This window comes from Myodes glareolus, chromosome 8 (genome assembly GCF_982192425.1).
Source record: "Myodes glareolus chromosome 8, mMyoGla1.1, whole genome shotgun sequence".
In the NCBI taxonomy this organism is placed as follows: Eukaryota; Metazoa; Chordata; class Mammalia; order Rodentia; family Cricetidae; genus Myodes; species Myodes glareolus.
In genome coordinates, this window is record NC_142033.1 from 17191760 (window position 1) to 17198524 (window position 6765).

Below are 6765 nucleotides of genomic sequence, written 5' to 3' on the forward strand. Positions count from 1 at the left end.
GCTAGATGCGCCCATACGACTGGGTTCTAGCTGAGGGATACAGGTGAATGGAAAGGATGCCTGCTGTTTTCAGACCTGGCTCAGAACGCCTCCTATTGGCTGCTTATTTCTGCCGCAAGCCACTCACAGCTAGCCAGGTCTGAAGCCTTTGTGGGATATGGCAGGGCTCTATTAGCCAGCCTAGTGTGACTGAGGGGAGCCGGTCTGTCTCCCTCAGACGGTGCGCGGCATTCGCCCTGAGCTGTTGTATGACAGCACCGTGAACCTCTGTGGGCCTTACCTTTTGGGTCTGTGTGGCATAGCAGTTTAGTGTACTCTGCATATGGTCACTTCATTTGCGTTTTAAGTTTCAGGTGTTAAAACCACAAGACGCTATCTAATGAGAGCTTTCCATGTGCCATGTGTTTTTTGGTGTGAGAGGGATATGGTGTAACTGTAGAGTAAGAAGATACTTGCCTCCAGGGAATTATCCTCAGGTGTTGCTAACAGACATCAACCAAACACACAGATATTGACAAATCCTGCTAGTATACACACACCAGTTTACGGCCATACCACCCTGAATGCGTCTCGTCTGATCTCGGAAGCTAAGCAGGGTCGGGCCTGATTAGTACTTGGATGGGAGACCGCCTGGGAATACCGGGTGCTGTAGGCTAAAAAAAAAATAAAAGTATACACACACCAATGTCTAGAAGACTCTTGCTTCTTAGTATCTGAGCAGAATACATTCATGATTCAATACTCAAAATTCTCTAATTTCAGAACACCCACAATTATCAAATCCCACAAACAGTATTCCATGATTCCATGAGCTGCTGCAATTGAAACACGTTAACAAGATGATCACATTTAGACCTTGTCAAATCCTCACGAAAAGCCCATCAGGTACTGTTCCAGACAAGTTGGTGGGTTGCTATGGTCTTCCAGGCAAACTCAGCATCAGAACAAGTCCCATGGAAGTGTGGGCAGATCTGGATCGGGAATTTATCTTGAAGGATGCCTCGGATTTGATTGATTCTCATAAGACCCAGTTGTGTCTGTGAACTAACCTACTAGTTACCCCCCTCCCAAGAAAGAATAGCAAAATATGAGAGAATGGCCATGCAGTGCTCCTCAGATCAGTGAGACTTGGCTGCAAGTTGGCAATGTGGCTGGCATGTGTGCATCACTGTGAGCACTTGGGGACGGATAGATGAAGCATCCCGTCTGTGGGCTGCTTCCTTCCTCTCTTCCTCAGTCTTTTGTTCTTTCTCCCACTCACGGTCCCACACGGTCATCATTCCCATTTCTCATGTGGATAAGTAGGGACCCAGAGGACTTCTGTTACAAGGATCATAAATGATAGAGATTTACTTCAAACAGTTATAGAAAACCCATCTGTATTTTCCTCAGATGTCAGTGGTTCATAAACAACAGAAAAAAAAATTAGATTTACATTTTCAGCCACCTTTAAAAAGAGAGATATAAACTTTTTAGGGGATATATTTTTGGTTCTTTAAGAATAAGTTCTTTGGGAATTTTGTACAATGTGCCATGATCATATTCTCTCCCTCTCCCAGCCTCTTTAAGTTCTATCTCCCTTTCTTTATTGACAAACTGTGGGGCCCCCCTTTCTTCCTGCATCGTCAAAGTCTACTTGACCTTCTATTGAAGCATGGTCTACTTATCAGGGAGTACATTTAAAGAAAATTCCCTTCCCTCCTTCCCTCCCTCCCTCTCTCCCTCCTTCCCTCCCTCCCCCCTCTCTCCCTCCCTCCCTCTCTACTTCCCTCTTTCTCCCTCCTTCCCTTTCTTTCTCTCTCCCCCTCTTTTTCTCTCCCTTTCTCTACTTCCCTCTTTCTCTCTCCCTCCCTTCCTTTCTCTCTCCCCCTCTCTTCCTCCCTTTCTCCCTCCCTCCTTCCCTCCCTTCCTTCCTCCCTCCCTATCTCTCTACTTCCCTCTTTCTCTCTCCCTCCCTCCTTCCCCCCCTCCCCCTCCCTTCCTCCTTTCCTCCCTCCCTCCCTCTGTCCCTTTCTCCCTCCCTCTCTCTCCCCCTCCTTTTCTCCCCTTCCCTCTCTCCTCCTCCCTTTCTCTCTTCCTCCCTCCCTCCCTCCCTCCCTCCCTCCCTCCCTCCTTCCCTCCTTCCCTCCCTCCCTCCTTCCCTCCCTCCCTCCTTCCCTCCCTCTTTCTCTCTCTTTCCCAACAACTCTCAGTTGCCAACAGCCCCTCAGTAGGGTTGGGGCTTTTCGCTCTCCTCCCTTCTCTGTGCTTGGGATTGTTCTAGATTATCTAGATTATTAAGCTCTCTAGATTCCATGCACTCCCTCACGGCCGCAAACTCATGTGCAGCTGCCCTGCTGTGTCCAGAGGACCTGTTTCTTGTGGCCATCCACCACCTCTAGCTCTTATACTTTCTCTGCCTCCTATTCCAGAATGATCTGTGAGCTTTGGGAGGAGAGGGTGTGATAACACGCATCCTGTTTAGGCCTGAATACTCTGTAGTGCCCTGTTCTCCACACACTGACCAGTTGTGAGTCTCTGCATTGGTTGCCACATCCCTGCAGACGGAAGCTTTCCGGTGACCGTTGAGAGATGCATTAATGTATGGAGTCACAATAAATCATTGGGAGGTAATTTAATCCTTTGTTCATTTAGCAGACTAACAGGAGTAGGTTCCCCCTCCCAACCCCAGGGCCTATGGCCTGTCCAGTCATAAGTTCTTGGCTTAATAATGGTTTCATCTTGTGGAGTGGGACTTAAAGCCAATCAGAAAGTGGCTGGTCGCTCCAATGTCTGAGCTACTATCGTACCAGTGGTCCTGTCTTGCCAGGCCAGTTTTTATTATAGCTCACAGGGTTCACAGCTGAGTAAGAGTATGATTGCTGTTCTTTTCTAGTCAGAGTTGAGTTGGGCCTCAGGATTGGGTTGAACTGCGCAGGTAACGCAGAAGACCATGGAAGCCCATGGAGGCAAAGAACATAACCAGGTTCGTAGTTCTGGGACTATGGAAGCTAGCCAGTGAGAACGAAGCTTCCAGACCGGTCAACACCAGTTCAATAGCTCTCTGTTCTATGACTCAAGCTTGTGGTAGCATCAGCAACTCGGTCAGGGATTGTTTGGAAGTGTGTGCTCATTCGTTAATGCACATGGATTTAAATGTTTCCTGTTCCCTCCGGCAGAGTGTGAGACATCAGACAAACCAAGGCTGGTCGCAGTGCTGAGTGCTGCAGTGTAGAAGCCTTTCCATGCTTTGAAAAGTGTGTGAGTCCTGTCTGTCCTGGAACTCACTTTGTAGACCAGGATGTCCTTGAACTCACAGAGATCTGCCTGCTTCTGCCTCCAGAGTGCTGGGATTAAAGGCATGCGCCACCACCACTTGGCTCTCCTGGTCTTTTTAAGGTGAGTAGAAATCCAGGGGGCACAAGGAGAAGCAGCAGCATTGTGGACAAGAGTTTGCAGGAGCTTGGGGTGCTGCTGGGCTCACATTTAGTGTGTTTCCACCAGATAGCAGACAGCATTTCCGTATCACAGAACACTGTCGTGGACGGCATTGGAGTAGCAACTCATTCTGCTTCAACTCTGGACAGTGGGTGCCAGTGGCATTCACTAAAATGTGGAATAAAAAAGGAAGAGAAAATTTAAAAGGAAAGAGGAATTGTTTGGATACACTGAGTTTGGGATGTCTGGGGGCCATCCACGTAAATCTGTGAGCTTAAATAGTTAAAAACTGATCTGGAGCTCAAAGGGACACAGAAGTTAGAAAGAGGCCTATGAGAGCCTCCAGCCTCTAAGTACTAGCTGAGGTCATGGAAGTAGAGGTGAGTGAAGCGGATACTCCACTGACCCCCTCTCCACTTAAAAGGGGGGGGGAGAGGTACTGGAACACAGAGGGAAAAGCCATCGAAGGAAGAGTGAGCCGAGAAAACAGAACACTGAGCGGTAATCCTGAAGTTAAGGATGAATTAGGCAAACAGGTCCAGAGCCTAAGAACACCAAATCAGGATTTGTCCTGAAAAGACTCCGCTGTTTTTGGAGGTCAGGAAGTCATTAGCAGCCCTGCCTGGAGACGGTCCAGTGACTGGAGGAGAAGTAACCAGGGGACAGCTGGGCTCTGAGGCATGGAAGAGGTACGTGGGGGTGGAGGAAGAGACACAAGCCTCCCTCCTTCAGGAAGTTTGGGCAAGAGGACGAGGAAGCCACAGTGAACACGAGGGACAGGAGAGGACAAGGGAAAGTTTTTAGTTTTTAGAAAGTGTGAACCTTGGAACCAGTTTTTAAACTGTGGGGAAGGAGTGGGTGGGATGGAGACGCTTGCATAGCCGTAGGGGAAAGGTGTCCTGATGGAGCCAAGCACTGGGGATGGCAGAGGGGAAAGTGCTGGGCTTTGGAGGAGGAAAGACACACTCTGCCTCTGAGGTCCAGGCTAGAAGGACAGAGTGATTAATTCCCAGGGGTGAAGGTAAAGATTGGAGGGCCACCCTCCTCTTAGTGTCGGAACATGCCATTTTGAGCTGTGATTTGAAGGCCATACAGAAACCGCACATATGTTACTTTTATTGAACCTTGCTAAGAGCCAAAGAGTGACAAGCATGCAGGTCAAGTCGTATGATTTTTTTCAGTGTGGGAGGTAAGGCTACACACTCAACTTTCCAGACTAGGATGGTGGCTCCTTGGTTCAGCTGAACTCCTCGGAGGCGGTTAATCACATCCATCTAAAGTCTGACTTTGTGGTGAGCACCAAGGACAACATAGCAAACAAATAAAGCCACACCTGGACTCGGCCTCGCACAACCTGCCAAGTACCAAATGAAAACAGTAAAAAGAAAGCCGTGAAAATGAGCAGAGGAGGAGATGATTAACTCTGAGCGCAGGTGAATAAATCAAGCTGGCAACGGGCTGTTAAGTGGCAGCATCAGAGACCAGGAGGAGGAAATTCTTTTTAAGGCCAATAGGACAATCTGGTTAGAAGCTAGGCCTGGTGATTTATCCCGGGAACCCCAGAACTTCCCAGATGGAGGCAGGCAGATCTTAGCTAAGGTCAACCTTGGCTACAGAGTGAGTTTCACAGCTCAGGCTGACCTTGAACTCTGGATCCTCTTGTCTCGTCCTCCTGAATCCTGGGAGTGTAGGTAGGAACACCATGCCTAGCTTAGATGTTGTGTATAGTTATCACCCCAAATAAATAAATTCTGAAGATATTCTCAGGAAGAAGGCTACTACCTTCCTGGAGGAATATTGAAAACTCCCTTCGATACCTAGAAGGTTTTGAACTCAGGCCTGAGTTAGGATTTTCAGGAAAAGCTAGGAGCGATGGTGATACCAGGTGTGTACCTGTTACTCCAGGGTTGGGGAACAGAGGCAAGAGTATCTGGGGCCTCACTGGCCAGTCAGACCGGTCCAAACAGCAAGCTCCAGAATCAGTGAGAGACTCTGCCTCAAAGACAGTAAGGTAGCGGGCAGTCAGAGAAGACACTCAATGCATCTTCCAACCCTTCTGCAGTTTACACATGCAATAGTGTGCCAGCCCCCTCCTGCAAAAGCACATGGGTTTGGAAGAAGTAAGATAAAGCTGTTAATTTTCCTCAAATTGAACAAATTCAATACATTTCCAGTTAAAATTTCACCAAAAGCTTTTTGAGGATCAAAAAACAAAAAAGCAAAACAAAACAAACCTCTACAATTTTTCTGGAAAAGGTAGAAATCTATCAATTACTAATTCATGTTTGAAGAACAAAGAAAGAGATTTTACCAGAACATTTCTTAAGATATTGGGCAGTGACATAATTAAAAGGGATAATTTAATGAACAAATATATCAGTGGAAATGAAAAGGTCTTGGAATGCCCCTGTGTATGGGTAGATACCCATACTTAGTAGATACCCGGGAGAGTAAGCTACATCTTACAAAGGATGACAGACTGCTTATTTTGGCGACATTGGAGAAATTGTTGCCCAATGAAACCAAATAAATTTGGATTCCTACAACCCCGACATATTAGGACATCACTGAATGTTAAAAACCATGAAGCTGACAGAAGGAAATATTTCTGTGACCAAGGGATAGCACAAGACTTTTCACAAAAGAATAAATGAAAAATCATCAGAAGAGATGTTATTGACTTTAACTATATTAAAATTTCTGCCCAGTGAATGACCTCACAGACAAGGCTAAGAGACAAACAGGACAGAAGGAAGGTGTCTTGGTTAGGGTTACTATTGCTGTGATGAAACACCATTACTGGAAGCAGCTTGGAGAAAAAGGGCTTATTTGGCTTATACTTCCACATCACAGTTCATCCTCAAAGGAAGTCAGGGCAGGAACCTGGTGGCAGCAGCAGAGGCCATGAAGGAATGCTGTTCACTGGCTTACCCATCCTGCTTTTTTATATGTAGTAGGGAGAGAGGCCCCTTTTGTTCCGTCCCACCTGGCTAGCTTATACCCAAAATAACCACACAGAAATTGTATTAATTAAATTACTGCCTGGCCCATTATCTCTAGCTTCTTATTGGCTAACTCTCACATCTTGATCTAGCCCATTTATATTAATCTGTGTTCACCATGAGGTCATGGCTTACTGGCATGAGTCTAACCAGCGTCCGTCTTGGGCAGGAGAAGCATGCCATCTCTCTGTCTTTGCTTTCTTTCTCCCAAAATTCTGTTCTGTCTACTCCGCCCACGTAAGTTCTGCCTTATCAAAAGGCCAACACAGTCTCTTTATTCAACAAATGAAAGCAGCACACAAACAGAAGGACCTCCTACATCACTTATAGAACCCAGGAACACCAG

General features: G+C 46.8%; 1 pseudogene; it reads left to right on the forward strand.

Annotated features, from left to right (window-relative positions):
- The first annotated feature begins 541 nt into the window (after positions 1-541).
- On the forward strand, positions 542-655 carry LOC125396445 (5S ribosomal RNA; annotated as a pseudogene).
- The last annotated feature ends 6110 nt before the right edge of the window (positions 656-6765 follow it).